Source organism: Manis javanica, chromosome 5 (assembly GCF_040802235.1).
Source record: "Manis javanica isolate MJ-LG chromosome 5, MJ_LKY, whole genome shotgun sequence".
NCBI classification, from domain to species: Eukaryota; Metazoa; Chordata; class Mammalia; order Pholidota; family Manidae; genus Manis; species Manis javanica.
The window spans coordinates 172,596,283-172,612,332 of record NC_133160.1 but is presented as its reverse complement, the minus strand read 5'-3'; the positions used below and the strand labels follow the sequence as shown (position 1 = coordinate 172,612,332).

Genomic DNA, 16,050 nt, shown 5'->3' with positions numbered 1-16,050 from the left:
CTGGCCACCGGTCAAGGGGTCAGCGGCAGCCTGGCAGGACTGGAAGGCTTGTGACCATGTCAGCTTCTCCAGCCTGGCTCTGGGCCTGGGGAGGAGTGGGCAGCAAAGCTCTCTCAGCGCCCCAGCACTGCCCCCCAGAGCCATCTGTGCTTTTCCAGGAGCACTGCCCGCCTGCTCCGTGGTCTCTCTTGGCTCCACCCACCTGCGTGGTCTCAGCAGAGTGACCGTGTGCATGCCCTGTGACCCCAGGCCAGGCCATGCAGGGTCCCCACTGGGAGTTTGAATTAGGGACAAGTGTTCTCAGGGCTGGATTGGTCATTCAGAAACCTGGGGTCGCCTGGCAGCAATCTGCCCACTGCGTGACACTATGCCCGGAGAGAACAGGGCGGGCCCAGGAGATGCCCAGGTGACCAAGGCGCAGACACACCCTGCCTGCGGTTCGGGGACTCCCTTCTTCCCCCCAAGCTCTTGCTCTCTGTGTTTTGGCTGAAGCTAAAGTTGATTTCTGTTATTTGTGTCCAAAAAGAGTTCATTCTGGGGGGTGTGAGGTGCCCCTGCTCTGGGCTCTTGGGTCCTGCCCTGGGTCCACGCTGTCTAGAGGCAGGGCCGTTGTCCAGTTCACAGGAGCCCCACGCTCTGGGCCCAGAAACGAGCTGAGGGTCTGCAGTTTGCACAGGCCCCATGATCACAGATGCTCCAGGAGGCACAGCCTGAAGCTGCAGAGGGGCCTGAGCCCCAGCCCCCCTCTAGAAGGGGGTACGTGCTACACCCGTGGGGAAGCCTGGGGGTAGCCCCAGGTGAGGATGTGGGCGGTGAGAGGCAGGGAGGGGGCGCCATCACAGCGGTGGTAGGGCTGCCTGTCCTGTGTGGCTGAAGGTCCCTGAGCTGACCAGGCCATCAGGAGCCCCCGAGCCCTCCCGCTGGGAGCCCCGAAACCTTGTCCCAAGTGACTCCAGCCACGGGTGAGGCTTCTGATGGGGTGCAGGCTGCCTCGAGCCGCCTCCTCGTGTGGGCAGGTGCTTGGGAGGCCCCGGGCGACTGCACAGAAGGGAAGCCTGCCCCTCAGCTGATGGCTGTGGGGTCCGCTGACCCTGACTGCAGCCATGTGCCTGCAGAGACACGGGCCCTAAAGTGCTGGCCGCACATCTCAGGTGACAGACCCACAGCACCATCCCGTCTACTGCTGTGCCCTGCGGCTGGTCTGCTGGGTTTGAGGCAAGTCCCTCCCCCGGCCGAGCCTTTTGCCCACCTGTGAGGTGGGGGAACAGCCCTTTTCCAAGCCAGTGACCTTTCTGGCCCTTGGGCTGACCATCTCCTTTGGCGCCCCTTTCCCTTCCCAGCCGAGGTGCTGGCTGGCCAAGCCTCGTGCCCTCCCAACACTGCCCACCAGGGCTGGCAGCTGGCAGGGCCTGGAGGATCCCAGCCAGCCACTCCTCTACTGAGTAGATAGCAGGTAACATCTGGGGTTTCTACAGAAACTAGAAAACAGATTTTGTCATCGTAGCTCTCCTTGAGCAACCTAAGAAACACAATGAAATCATGAATCTAACTCTGGCCAGTGGAACTGGGTTTTTTCCACGGTCCTGAGGTCTGGAGCCCCAGGGAGGAGGTGGGTGCTGTGGTCTGAGTCCCTGCTCCTTGTGGGATGCCCCAGGCATTTCCCATCCAGGACAGTAGCCCCTGGGCCACCCTGGACAAGTGACGCGTAGGAAGCGGAACAGGTGTTGGCTGTCTCTACCCAGCCTGTGTGAGGCGACAGTCCAGGTCCTCTGGAAGCAGAGCCTAAGGAGGGGATTCTGGTCATGTGGTTTATTAAGTAACAATGTTTAATAGCAGTATTATTATGTTGCTCTCAGGTCCGGGCAAGGGAAGGGATTAGGCAACACAGTGGTCTCCCCTGGAGTCTCCTCTGCTGGGTGTTCTGGCCTGTGAACTATGCCACCCAGTGGACCCAGCCTGAGGCCAGTGCCCTGGGCACCTCCGTGTGCTCTGGACAACCCCAGGGAAGGACCCAAGCAAGGGCAGTTGTTCTCTGAAGGGGCTCCAGTGAGTCCCCTGCTGCCTCCCTGGGGAAGGGCTTGGCTGTTGGGAACTCTGGCCGAGACACCAGGAGCTTCCTCTGCAACATGTGTCTGAGAAAACTGAGGCTCAGAGAGACCAAGGCTGCCCAGGCCCCCATAGCACCCAGGGAGGCAGAGCAAGGCTCGCGCCGCCCACCACACCGTTCTTGTGCACCCCAGGGAAGGGTGGGGGCAGCTGGGTACCTGTGTTGGAAGGAAGGCTGTTGCTCCAAGGGAATAGTTTTTTATTTTTCCTGCCTACCTGGAGGGCCTCACATGTCGCATCATTTAGTTGTCACAGTGACCCCCTGACATGAGCACCGGTGTCCCCCTTTGGCGCAGGAAGGAGAGCGGTGGCACGCACAAGGCTGCAGAGGACGGCCGCAGCAGAGCCGGAGCCCGGACGCAGACCTTGGGCTTCCTGGCCGCCCCAGGCCAGCAGCGATGTCTGGGGTCCTGTGCCGGTTCTGCGGGGGTCGTGGTGGATGGGTGTGGGATATGTCCTGGGAGAAGCGTGCCAGGACCCTGCAAGTCCTCATACTGTGAGGGGGCCAGTTCCTCATGGCAGGCCAGGGGGGTGCCTGTTGGCCCTTCTGGCAGTGTCGGGTAATAAGGCAGTGTTGGAGAAGGCCGTCCAGGGAGGGTAGCGATCCTCGTGGTCGGAGGTCAGAATGGGGGAGCAGGGCCAGCTGGGCCTGGAAGGACAGAGTGTCCACTGGGAGTGGGGGACCTGTCCCCTGAGGACTGATGGAGTCTGCCAGGCCGTGTGGGTTCAGCCATCTCAGTGACTCCTACGGCCTTCACATCCCGTCTTCAGTCCCTTCCTGGGACCTGCAGGGACCCACACCAGATACACAGGCCTGTTCTGTCTGGGTGGGCCACAGCCAGCAAGCCGCGGAGCCTACTGGGATGACTCCGTGCTGGGGTCTGTGTGCATGTCACACCTGCAGTTACTGGCTTCAGTGTGTGTGGCCTTTTAACTCCCATGATGGATTGATTCCTCATAAAGGCGCACCCAGCGCCGTACTCATCGGCCGTTGCTGCTTCTCCTCTACCCTTCCCACTGCGCCCCACCCTTCGCAGATGGTCCGCTGTCCATTGTTTACCCACCCCCACCCACCCCTATTCCTCTGTCCTTCCATTCATCCAGCCAGCCTCCATTTCCTGGGTGCCCACTCTGGGGCCCAAGGGTAGCATCAGATAAAGGAGATGTGAAGGGGAATATGGCATGTTTCCTTGTCCTCAAGAAACTCACAAGTTCTAGTGGGAAAAACGGCAGTGAAGGTGACAGCTCACATCCACTGAGGACTTCTGTGCCTGGCACGTGCTGAGTCTATGCAGGGACTTCCATACTGGAAAGACGCCTTAGCGGGATGACACGGCCTCCTCAGGGAGGCAGCTCTTCCTTTCGACTGAGGACTAGGCAGGCTAGCAATGATGGTCGTGTGCAACAGCGACTCACAGCGACCGTGACGAGGGCGTGGGGTGGAGACCAGGGTGGAGACCTTGTCTTGGACTATGTGAGGAGGGTTCAGTCAGGGAAGGGGTCCCCAAATTCTTTCTCTTACCTGTTCCCCAATGACTGTTGAAAAAAAACACGCTTCCTACACATCTTAAAGGTGATCTCTAAACTTTGCATCCTAAGTCTACAGGGTCACAGAAGGTGATAGATCAGTTAAAAAAATGTCAGCACTTTAAAAAAAGCAGAAAGTTTTATCCCCTAAGATGGTAGGCAGCAAATCAGATGGCATCAACATTCCATTTGCCGAGTTGGAAAATGTGCATTTCTTATGCTTCACATTTTTTTAACTCCCCCCTCTGCCCCAACCCAGTCTGTTATAAACATATAAACTGAAATAGTTTAAAAAGAAAATTTCTGGGGTCATTATGATGTGCCAAGACTTTAAATTTTCTTCTGCATTTAGTGATCCTTACATTTGTTACTAGAATGCAATCTATCAAAACAACATAAGCACATGGGAAATGAATATGGCACATGAAATACATTTTACTGCAAACAGTATGTTGGGCGGGGCCGTTTTTACCTAGTTTTGTATATGGCTGCATGCTGCCTACTGCTTGAATTACAGCAGGTTTGGCATCCATCTACTGTTATTTTTTATTTTATAGGTAAAGAAATGAAAAACACTCATATGGGAGCCCCTGGTCAGGTGCGCTCAGGGAAGCCAAACCACTGGTCCAGCACAGCCACTCTGTGGCCCATATATGTAGCCGCCTCCCAGTGGCTGTGTGTGTGCATGTGTGCACATACACGTAACATATATAAACCTGTAAGTGCACAGAATTATATAAAAGATTATATAATCCTTTATAAATAGAAAATGAATATACTTTAATTTTTAATATTTATATTATAAAAGTTGTTAATGCCTGTATTATTAAATATATTTAAGTATACACACAGGCATATATCAGTTATCACATGTCTATGTTTACAAATTCCTTTATAGATGCATGTACATACACATGCATTGCATATGCACTTACATATTTGAGTGCAGGCTTACAGTGTGTCTGTCTGTTTATAGAGGGGACGGTGGGCAGGAGTTGGGTCCGTGCTACAGTGAGCAGGTTGCCAGCTGTCGTCGTCTGATGCTGGAGCTCGAGGCCGGGGGCAGCAGTGGGAAGGGCCGGCGGGTGTGCGGTGGGGACAGGAATGACCAGAAGCCGCTGCAGGAGCTGGTGCCCCAGGAGGGTGGCTCCTGCCCCACTGCCTCCGCCCTTGGTGGGAAGAGGGTCCTGCACGAGCCCCTGTCACCTGGCCCAGGAGCAGGGGGAGCACAGGACCAGGGGAGAGGGCCTGCAGTTAGGGTAGCGGCTGCCCACCCAGCAGGTGGGCCTCACTGCGGCCACTGCCCCCCTCCTACCCCCTGGGGTGCCCAAGAGGACCCTCTGTGGGGAAGGGCCTCAGAGGTGCCTCTCAGCCTGGTGGAGCTGACACAAAGCAGCGCCGGGCTCCCGGTGCCTTGGACGGAGGGACAGGCTCTCCCGGGGGTCGCTGCCCCCTGCCCGTCCCTCTCCTGAGAGGAGATGCAGCGGTGGACTTGGTGGTGCCAGGAGAGGGTGGACACGAGGGTGCTGAGGCCTGTCCACGCCCTCGGGGGCTTCCACCACTCCTGCCCGGCCAGAGCTCCTTGCACAGGCCTCATTTCAGCCCCTCACCCACACCCTGGGCACCAGAAATCCTCAGCGGGCACTGTGACTCCCGCACCCACCTCTGCACATGCTTCCTCCTCCTGAAACGTGTACTGCCCCCCCTGCCTCCCTGCCCAAGCTCGGCTGGCATCCACCTCTAGGAACCTTTACCCTCTGACTGCCCACCTGAGCAGGATTCAATTGCCCCCTCTGGACGCTGACCTAGGGACACCCTGGTTCCCACAGACTCATGTCAGGGGCTGCTGTGGTCTCGAGGTGGCAGGCATCTCTCTGGCACCGTTCCTTCTACCACGGAACTCGGCTCGGTGCTGCAGGCGCATATAGGGGCCTGGGTGACAGATAGTGGCACTGCCCTCCCCTCCACGTGACCCATCACACTTAGATGGTCAGTTTCTGCAGGAAGCACAGACCCCCACCTGCTCCTTTCTGAACATCCCCTTGGAAGGATGTAAAAAGTTCACTCCCAAAGCTCTTCCTTTCTTTCCTTTTAAAGGGAATTTAAGAGCTGGGCACTGAGATTGAGGGCAGCGATGAGCGATCTCCGTTTTCCAAGTGCGCTAGGATCAGACCCCAGCCAGACAGAGCTGATGAGACGAGAGCGGCCTCCTCCCCCAGATCGCACCCCCCCAGGCTGGCCATTCACACCAGGAATCTGACCCCTGCCCGCAGCTCTGTCATGGGACAGCTCCCCTCAGTGGGGGGTCCCTGGGCTGTCTTCTCCCTGGGGGTCTCTCCCTGGGGGCTGAGATTGGCGTGCTGGGGAAACCAGAACCCAAACCTGGGGCCCCGTGTCCCCTCCCTGATGTGGGTTGGCCCCGCCGCATTTGAGCAGCTGGCCTGAGGTGACCTCTCTGAGGCTGGCTGGGTTTCCAAGGTGTCCTGGAATCAGGAAACAGGGGAATGGCCTTTGTAAAGTGCTGAGAGGTACTGACTGCCAACAAACCCTGGGTTTCTTTCTGGGGAAAATCGACAGGCTGGTTTCAAAGGCACATGGAATGAAGAGAAACAAGAACGGTCAGGGCAACCTTGGGCACGTAGGGCTAAGCTGGAGGGTCTCACGGCTCACGGTTAATGCCTGTTAGCAAGTGGCATCATTGAGGAGTGAGGTGTTGGTACCAGGACAAGCCAGAGGGGACAGTGGGGAGCCCGTCAAATCCTACACTGGAAGACTCAGAGAATTCAAACGCCCACACAGCGGAAGGCACCGGACCGCGTCAGTCCTCAGGGAAATGCAGACCGAGCTGTGCTGCCGTCGCATCTCACACCCGCCCAAGGGCCTAAAACGCATCAGACAGATGCTCTGAGGGCTCTGCAGCGGCCAGAGTGCCGGCCCGCACAGGTCGGGGTGGGAACTGTCAGGCACTTTGCCCCGACTGGTTGGCACCACGTTGCAGGGCAGCACAGTGCCTGCCCTGCCGTGGCATGCACACAAGCCCGCGGACCAGCCCACCCGGAGCCTCTAATGGGCGGTCAGCAGCGAGGGCCTGAGCATGGTGTGGTCAGCACGCAAGATCCCCACACTGTAGATGGTGACACGTTACACCAAAGCAGGGCGGGCGTCACGAACCTGGAGGGGTGTGGTGAGTCCCCCATGCGGCTGACAGTCTCTTCAAACCCTGACCCCCAGGAGCCATCAACCCCCTCAATTTGCTGGTGGTGCTGTAGGGCCACCCTGGGCAATGAGAGAGGCGAGAAGCAGAGCCCTGGGCCCCCTTACCGCCCACCCTCCATTTCTCTCCTCACCCCTCCTGCCTAAGTTGTAAAGAATGGAACTTCTTCAGAAGGTGAAGGACCCGAAAGACAGGACAGCGCGAGGGAAGGAACTCAAGCTGGCTGCTCCAGCGACATTCCACATGGTCCGAAGAGGGCTAGGCCTTCTTAACTTGGGAACCCCAACTGAGGAGAACCCCAACAGGAGTCCCAGCCCTGTCGCCAACCTGCTGCGGCCGCCACCTGAGGAGCACAAACGCCAGGTGCCTCGAGGGTCCTTCCTGCTCCGGCGCTCCTGATGTTGACGGTCTGCTGGGGTTGTGCCCCTCCGGAGTCTGTCTTCAGTCCCAGGAGGCCAAGGCTGGGGAGGGAGGGGCGACAGTGGACAGCACAGGCCCTGCCCGGACCTCTGAGTGACCTGGGTGGGACCTGTCCTGCCCTGCCGGGGGTGGGTGCCCAGGGTGGCCCCTCCCGGCCTTGCAGGGGAGGAGTCGGGGTATGGCAGGGCTGCTGGGGCTGCCTGTGTGCCCCCAGGGCTGAATGACAGCAGTGAGGTGACCAGCCACCTGCCAAGAGGTCCCCTCTGTTCCCTCTCCAGCCCCTTTGCCCAGAGAGCTGCCGAAGACATGCCCGCTGGAGACCAGTCCCTCTGGCCTGCGTGGGGCCTGGGCAGTTTGGCACAAAGGCTTCTGCGGGCACGGGCTCTGAGGAGGCTCCGCACATCCTCCCCGAGGTGGCCCAGGCCCGAGGCCACGTCAGCAGCAGGCCCACGGCCGGGAGACGGCCTGACCCGGGGTTTCCACAGGCACAGCCTCTGGCAGGATGTGAGGGAGGCGGGGCCTAGGGAGCCGCCTTCCCCTCCTTGGACAGAGGAGGAGAAAGTGACTTCCAAGAACTGAGTGGCATTCGGGAATGCCTCTGCCCCGAGAGTACCCTTTCTGTACGCAGGCACCCACAGAAGGCCCCGATCTGCCTGCTGGCTTCATTTGGGCGTTAGGGCAGCTGGTGGGGGGCTGTCCAGGGTCCTCCCTGTCCAGGAGGGGGATGGCGAAAGTGCCAGGCCTGCAGGGCGAGGGCTGGGATCTGACGGGCCTTCAGGCAGCTCAGTTCTCTCAGCAGGAGGAGAGGCTCCCGTGCAGGTGGCTGGGGGGGGAAGGTGAGTGAGCACATGCAGAGGCTGAAGCGCTGGGAGGAAGAGCTTTTCATCCAGAAAGACAAAAGGGACCTTTGCTGAACCCCCGTGTCTGGTCTGTGTTGGGGTGAATGAGAGACAGCTGGTGATAAGGGGGACGACACTTTCTGGAGGGCTCAGGACAGCTGGCACACGGGCCATGAATGACCCAGTCAGCTGCCTGCTGGGTGGTCCTGGATCAGACAGTCAGCTTCTCTGAACGTAGTATTCAGACATCCAGATGGGACAATTAGTGGTTGGCAGTGCCACCTCAGTGGGTCACTGACTTTCTGCAGGACCCTGGGTGAGCCCCTTTTCTTGGGTCTCAGTCTCCCTGTCCATAGGACGATGGGGAATGAGCCATCCCCGAGCCTTGGTTAAGGCAGGAGCCCAGCTTCCTCTGCTGGGAAGGAGATGGGGCGCAGAAGTCTGGTGTGGAGTTATGCTAGGGAAGGAGTGGGCTTGGTGAGACCCCAGGAAACAGGCTGAAGGAAAGAGCTGGAGAAGTTGGAGCTGCAGGTATGGGGCCCGGGAGGCACCAGGGGAAGTACCGGAGTGGGGCCTCGGGAATGTTCCTAAAGGGGGGTGGACGGCAGGTGCTGTCCGACTCCTAACCTTCCCTTCTTCTTGGCTGGAATGAAGATGTGCAAGTCGGAGCTCCAGCAGCCAGACTGTGACTTGAGGATAGACACCACACACCAAGTGCGTTGAAGCAGGGAGAGAGGAGGATCTGGGGTCCATGCGACCTGTGGTGAGGCCACCCCCCTGACTGTCTTCTTTTACGTGAGAGTAAATTGCTGATCTGCTTCCGCCACTTTTATTCCGCTTCCTGTTGTAGGCACCCATGCCTGACCCTGCCTGCTGTGCCATCCTAGGGGCTGATGGGATGCAGGGGGAAGGGAAGGAAGGGAGGAAATGTCGGGAGACTCCAGGGAGCTGGCGAACTACTGGAAAGCCGATGCGGGGTGTCTGGTCCAAAGGTTACTACCTTTTTGTAGGAGATGCTGTTGGGGCAAAGCCTGCCGATATCACCGACATCAGGAATGAGAGATGATACTGCTACAGAGTTCACAGATATTAAGAGGAAAATAGGGACTAGAGGAACAACTTCATGCCAATAAATTCAGCAACGTAGCTATAAATGGACAAATTATTTGAAAGACACGAAAAAGTCAAAGCCCCTTCAATAAGAAAAAGGTGACAACCCAAATAACCCTATTTCTACTAGAGAAACCGAATTAGTGGTTAAAACTCCCCACAAAGAAGATTCAGGCCCAGGTGTTTTCACTGGCAAATTCTGCCAAAGTCTAAGGAGGAAATAACACAAATTCTACCTAAATTCTTTTGGAAAATAGAAGAGGAAGGAATATTTCTCACCTTATTCTGTGAGGCCAGCATTACCCTGATACCCAAACCAGACAAAGACATTACAAGGAAACTATAATCTCTCATGAATATAAATACAAAAATTTTAAATAAAATTTTGCAAATTGAATCCAGTAATAAACGGGATAATATATTATGACCAAGGCAGATTTATCCCAGGAATGCAAGGTTGGTTTAACATTTAAAAAGCAGTCAACATTATGAAGATTAGAAGTTATCACATTAACAAAATAAAAATGAAAACCCACATGATTATCTCAATAGAAGCAAAAAAAAAAAGCTTTGACAAAATCCAACATATATTTTTGATAAAAATTCTCAGCACACCAGGAATAGAAGGGAACCTGATCAAGGACAGATACAAAACAGCTATTGTTTATGTCATACTTAGTGGAGAAAGACTGACTACCACCAAAACAGGAGCAGAGCAGGGGTGTATGCCGCCCGCCTCTGGTCAGCCTGTATTAGAGGTTCTGGCCAGGGCAATACAGAAATAAAAAGACATACAAAACATGCATATTGGAAATGAAGAAGTAAAACTCTTTATTCACATGAACATGGTCATGTAAGTAGAAAATCTGATGGAATCTACAAAACTGCTAGAACTAATAACTGAGTTTAGCAAGGTTGCAGGATACAAGACCAACATATAAAAATAAATCTTTAATATACTGGAAACAGGAAGTTGAAATTTAAAATGCCCATTTATAATAACATCAAAAAGTATGAAACACTCAGGAATAAATTTATGAGAGACATGTAAGACCAATGCAGTGAATTGCCAAAAGAAACTAAAGACTTAGAGGTGGTTGAAAGAATAAGATGCCTCTTCTCTCCAGATTCACCTGTAGATTCAACGTAATCCCAGGTGAGTTCTCGGGGGACTCTTTTGTGGAAATCAACAAACTAGAATTCGTGTGGCTGTGCAAAGGACATAGAGTGACCGAAACAAGTTGAGAAAGAGCAAGGCTGCCGTACTACCACGCCTGGGAGGACATGCGTCACATGTCACCTCGCGCATCCTTGATCTGGTCCTGGGGGGATCTGAGGTGCAGGGAGGCCCTCGCTGACCAGCCCCCCACGGTGGTGAGGGCCAGTGGGAGGCTCACTGGGCAGGACCATGTCCACTCTGCTTGCCCTGCGTCCTCAGCTTCTAGTCCCGTGCCTGGCACATTGCAGGGCCTGATGACAGTAAGAATCCTATTAGCCGTGGTTCCTGTGCACTTCCTTCACCCTGGCGCTGTCTGAGCACGTTGTGTGTGTAAACACGTGCACCAGCCCTGTTTGGATGGATGATTCTCCCCTAGCCTAGTGTCTTTAAAGGGATTTTCCCTGACCCTCCTGGGTCCCCATCCCCCACCCCTCACAGAAGGAGGGTGTCCTTCCCCCGGGGGGCATGCTGTGCTCCCACAGAGCTTCCCCGCCCTCTGCCCGCTCCCAGTGTGCAGCACGGTGGGCACCTCCTCCAGGCGGTAGGTCTCAGGACAGCCCCTTGGGGAGGCCTGTAGGGGTCACTGCCGCTCCTGCTGAGTGGTGGCCAGCCTGGTGGCTGCCATTAAGAAGGCATTATTGCTGCAAATCCCAGCTGTGTTCTTGTGAATCCAGTCTTTTGTTTTTCTTTTAAGTAATACAGCTGTACTTGATTTCCACTCCGTTCTGCCTGATTTCTTGGCCTGCGCTTGGCCCCAGTCTTGGGCAGCACCAAAGAATATGGTAAGTGAAGAATTCCTTTTTCTCAGAGGTGATCCACATGGCATCCTATGGGGTGAGTGCTGGTATTGTCCTCATTTTGCAGACAGGGAAATTGAGGCACAAAGAGGTGAATGTGTGAGTGAATGAAAGGACGGTTTTCCTGCAAAGCCTGGGCCCTGTGCCATGCACTGCCCTGCCTTTGACACAAAGAGCCGGGCCTGGCAGAGGGGAGGTGGGTGTGACAGTCCCTGGCTCCGTTCTGGACAGGCTGGGTGGTGAGGACAGACAGCCTTGGAGCAGCCCTTCCAGAGCTGGTCAGCTGTGCCGCCAGCAGGGGGAGGTTGCCAGGGCTGGTTTTCCACTGTGAGAAGCAACGCCCTGGAAGGCACGCAGGGGCCACGTGGACTGAGACCGTGTCCCTGCTAAGCCCTGGCTGCTCTGCCTTTTAACAGTTACCCTCCCATCAAGATGGCCCAGGCCATGCCCTCTCCTCATCCCGGGGCTGCGAGGTGGCATTCTGTCTGCAGACACAGGCAGCCCCTTGGGACAGACTCAGTTCCTACCCACAGGGGGCACTTGTTCTGTGGGGGAAGCAGACAAGGAAAGCGATGCTTATAATGCCCTAGTCAGCAGTGAAGAAGAAGTCAGGGATGTTTGCCCACAACCCCTGGAGGGCAGAGGCCACCGTGCTCTTCTGGCCAGTGAGCAGGAGAGCCATTTCCTCCCTAGCTGACCACTGATCCCTCTGCCAGGAGGCCCTCTCCTGGGCACCAGGTGACGGGCCTGCATGAGACCTGGGGTCCTGCTTGCACCATTGCCAAGAGGTCACATCCCAGGATACACACGTGGCCAAGAAATGTCTGCTATGGGTCCACAGCAAGTACAGAATTGAGAGCACATGTGGACGGACTTACAGCATCTTGACCTTGAAGTCTCACGCAAGCGTGTCATTGTCGTCATGCACAGTGGGAACATGTTTCTACCTGGGATGGGTTGGTTCCTCCCCACAGACAGCTTGATAAGTGCTGACAGACGGAACCCTGCCTAGGGTGGGTGGCAGTCAGGAGGGCTTCCTGAGGGAGGTGTTTCCAGAGGTGGCACAAGCCTCAGAATCAGTCTCCCTGGAGGCCTCTGGGATGGATGGAGGTTGAAGACTCACAGCCTGCGCTGAGGTCCTACAGGGAAGCCAGCTCAAAAGGACGCAGGCCTCCCTGCAAGCCAGAGAAGTTTCTGGGCCGCAGACGCCAAGGGCAGCAGAGAAAGGACAGAAGGAAGATGCATTCCAAAGGAGGCTGAAGAATTTGCTGACCAGGAAATACTTCTGGAAAAGTTCGAGGAGGCCTCCCGGGGAATCTCAAGTATTCCAAGTTTCAGAGGAAGGAAGGTTTGTGTTCCCAGGATGCGAGGGCCAGGGAGGCCTGGAGATCAGCCTTTCTAGGTTCATTCCACAGGCGAGGCCGAGCTCTGGGGCTGCGAGGTCAGCAATGGAGGAGGGGCTTGGATGGGGCTGGGCCGCCTGCAAGACTGGAGCTCAGGCTTAAAGCTGAAGACACTTGGGGCAGCCCCCAGCCGGCCCCCCACTCAGCCCTGCTCCAGGACCGTCTGCACGGCGGCCCCGGGCACGGCATCATAGGTGGTATTCATGCCTGTGTCTGCGGCATGAATAACGGAGCAGCACGTCCACCGCATCTCAGACCCGCCTGCTGCAGATGCCTCCTCACTTTCACGCCACGAAGAGAGAGAGACCGCCAATGAACTACGACACAGCCTTTAGCTCTGGGCCAGGTCACCGTCTTTCTGCAGACATGCTGAAGGGCACTGACTCACGTGCTGGGAGTGGCGTCCCGTGAGCCACCTGCAGGGCTGAGGGCACAGGGCATGCTGGGGAAAGTGGGGACAGGCGACGGGGCATGGTGGGCTCATTCCCTGGGTGCTGGAAACTTGCACCTCCAATTTCTGTATCTTCCCACTCAGTTTACAGCCTTAGAGCCAAGAAAACTGAGGCGCGGGAAGAGTCTGTGGTGCGTGTGCAGCCTCATGGTGCCCAGAGTGTCTGGGGAGGCCCCAGTGCCCCGGGGTCAAACGCTCCCTCCCAGCACCTCCTCCCCCCACAGGGGCAAGGCCCTCCAGCCCTGCCAGGTCTCCGGGTCAGGGTGCTGTCTTGCCAATGAGCTTCAGCCCCGGGCAAGTTCGTTATGGATTCAGTGTGACCAAAGGAATGACAGTAGAATGTTCTTGGGGTGAAAGGGTTATACCCAACTTTATTCCCATGGTGGCAGGTCAGTCACTAGAATCCCGTCCACTCAGAGCGAGTCTGCAGGCAGCAAGCCGGTCTCTGCCTCTGGGCCCCTCTGTCCGCACAGCTGTCCTCTGGGCCTCTGCTCTGCTCTCCTGCAGCCATGCCACTGTGTGGCCCAGAGCACTGGGCAGGGCTCTTTATATGGAGTCACTAACAACGTATTGCCCACACGTGTGCAGTGAACCAGCCGACCAGGGCCAGGTGGGAATCCTGCCCACAGGAACTTCCTTTTTATCCACAGGTGTCCCCCGTCTGGCAGCTGACGTGTGCTCACCCCTGACCCAGTGGATGTGAAGGGCCCAGGAGCAGCAGGTGTAGCTCGGCTTTGTGAAACCCGCATACGTGTGAATGTTCTTATGAAACACTGACAGTGAGTCTCCCCCTTTCCTCAGCTTGCATCTCTAGGACTTGTTTCCTCGGAACCCAGCTTTTTAAAGTTATTTTTTAAACAATCATGCAGGCCTCTTGCCCCTTTGGGTGTTCACTGCGGTGGGTTTCCCACGTACGGAGGTCTGCCCAGGAGCGCCGCAGTCAGGGTCAGACCAAGCCGGGCCCGGAGAACCCCAGGCAGGTTCCGGGCCTTCCCCCACAGCTCCTGCTTTGGGACGTCCTGCAGGTGGGCAGGCACCGGAACAGGCTGGCGAGACTTGACGCACTCACTGTGGAAGCCACCCTGGAAGGCTGAGCTCCAGAGAGCGCGTTCCCCGCAGTGCACACCCGGCCCGTCCACGCCACTGCCCTTTATTGCTGGGCAGCCGTCCCTCCCATGCACACGGCCTCGTTCAGTTATCCACTGTCTCACTGGGGGACAATTTTCTGGCCCATTTGGAGGAGGACAATTGGGTTGTTTCCAGCTAAGGTCTTTTGCCAAATTTGGGAAAATTTTGACCATTATTTCTTCAGATATTTTCCTCACTGCCCTCCTCCTCCTAGCACTCCAGTGACATAAATGTCAGGCCCTTTAGTCTCCCCACAGGTCTATAAAGCTGTTCATTTTTTCCTTTTCTTTAATTACACTTTTTAATTATTGATACAAGAGTTGCCATAATAAAGGCTACAATTCAGTGGGTATCAGCATTCTTACAATGCTGTGCGTCCACCCCCATGATCTAATTCCAGAACATTTCTGTCACCCTAAAGGACACACAGTACCTGTTAAGCAGTCACCCCCAATTCCCCCCTCCCAGATTAGGTGACCCTGAATTGGCTTTCTCTCTCTATAGATTTGCTTACTATGGACATTTCACACAAGGGAGATCGTACAGTATTTGGCCTATGCATCTGGCTTCTTTCATTCAGCATCACGTTTTCAGAGATGTGTCCGTGTTGTCCCAATGCATCAGTGTATTGTTCCTTTTAATGGCTGAATAAGATTCCATTTTTTGGCAAGACCACTGGTTAAAATCCATTCATTAGTTGACAGACATTTGGGTTGCTCCCACGGTTTGGCTATTGTGAATAATGCCACTAAGAACATTTGTGTGAGAGTTCTTGTGTGAACATACGTTTTCAAGTCTGTTGAATTAAATTACATACCTAGGAGTGAAATTTCTGGGTCTTACGGTAACTGTATTTTTAACTTTTTGAGGAAATGTGGAACTGTTCCCCATAGCTGCCGCCCCGCGTAGATCCCACTGCAATGCATGAGGGTTTGAGTCTCTCCACAGCCCCACCGACACCCGTTGTCTTCTGTTCCTGTTCATAGCCTTGCTAGCGGGTGTGAAGCGGTATCTTGTGGCGGCTTTGATTTGCGTTTCCCTGATGACTAGTGTGTGGAGCATCTTTTCATGTGCTTATCGGCTATTTGTATGTGTTTGGAGAAATGTCTGTTCAGATCCTTTCCTCATTTCTAAATTTGTTTTTTATTGTCATAGTGTAGACACCAGATTCTTATCAGGCATATAATTTACAAATGTTTCATCCCATTCTATGTGTCGTCTCTTCACTTTCTTGGGAATGTCCTTTGCAGCACCAGCTTTTGATTTCGATAAAGCCCAGTGTATCTGTTTTTTTCTCTTATTGCTTTTGCTTTTGGTTTCGTGCCTAAGGTCACGTAATCTTAAACCTATGTTTTCTTCCAAGAGCTTTACAGTTTTAGCTCCTACATTGAGGCCTTTGAGTTATTTTTGAGTTAATTTTTATATATGGTGTGAGGTAGGGGGTCCAAATTCATTACTTTTTGCATATGGACATCCAGTTGTTCCACCACCATTTGTTAAAAGGGCTGTTCTTTCCCCTTTGAATGGTCTTGGTCCCTTGTAGAAAAATCAGCTGGGCTCATCTCCATGGGCTTCCTTCCGGACCCTCGGTTCTGCTCATCGGTCCCCGTACATGTTGGCCCTCATGCCAGTACCACACTTTCTTGATGACTAGCTGGGGGGTAAGTTTTGAAATCAGGAAGTGTGTATCTTTCATCTTTGTTCTTCTTTTTCAAGGTTGTTTTTGTATATTTGGGCTCTCTTTCAATTCCATACGGATTTTACGATTAGTGTATCTATTTCTACAAAACAGACTATTTGAAATTTCACCAGGGTTGCACTGAAGCTACAGTTTTG

At 54.9% G+C, this 16,050-nt stretch overlaps 1 long non-coding RNA gene across 1 annotated transcript; it reads left to right on the top strand.

Moving 5' to 3' along the window:
• Positions 1-9,322: 9,322 nt before the first annotated feature.
• LOC118974101 (uncharacterized) lies at positions 9,323-14,400 on the top strand. Its single transcript, XR_005063698.2, has 3 exons — positions 9,323-10,372; positions 11,130-11,217; positions 13,737-14,400. It is a non-coding gene; the product is annotated as an uncharacterized lncRNA (long non-coding RNA).
• Positions 14,401-16,050: the final 1,650 nt, after the last annotated feature.